The sequence below is a fragment of the Dendrobium catenatum genome, unplaced genomic scaffold (genome assembly GCF_001605985.2).
Source record: "Dendrobium catenatum unplaced genomic scaffold, ASM160598v2 fragScaff_scaffold_85, whole genome shotgun sequence".
Lineage (NCBI taxonomy): Eukaryota > Viridiplantae > Streptophyta > Magnoliopsida > Asparagales > Orchidaceae > Dendrobium > Dendrobium catenatum.
In genome coordinates, this window is record NW_021318547.1 from 746637 (window position 1) to 747368 (window position 732).

Sequence of the window (732 nt, forward strand, 5' to 3'; positions counted from 1 at the left end):
GGAATCTCCTTGACTAAGGCTGCAATTGCAGCAATAATTGATGTCAGGGCATTGACCTGAACGATGTTTTGATATTGGAGCAATAGTTACCTCTAGTTAAGAACGATGTTCCCACATACGGAGTCAAACTTTTGCGTCCTAAAATATTCATGGTTGTATAGAAATATAAAGTTTAACATCTTAACTATGTATAAAGATTCAATACAAAATCAAATAAAAGATAAGGTGTATGTCCAATAATAATTGGAAGCTGAATGGAGGTCCAACATCAATTGGTGGACATACAGAATTTCAGAGATAGTATAGCAATGATCGATGGTCCGACGATGGTTGAGTAGGAGTCTGGTGGTAAGAGAACTCTAATTTCACTCTCTTCCTTCTTTTCCTTGCTTCCCCTCATTTCTCTTCTAATCCTCCCCATGGGTTCTCTTTCAATAAAAAATGAGGATTTTTTTTTATAGTTTTATGGAAGTGACATGGCTAGTAAATATGGAGGAAATCAATGGTAAGTTGGGGGAGGTTTGTATAGAAAATATACACATTCCTATAATAATTAAGGACATTTTTTAATAAAATGAAAATTTTTAATAACTAACTCCGCTCATTACAAATATGGAACTCAACACACAATCAGTCGGGCTCGAGAAGGTCAACCTAGTGCTTGAGCTTGATCTCAAGTTTAAATGAAAGAAAAATTGGCCATGTGTTCAAATCGTAGCCCAAGCATGCCCA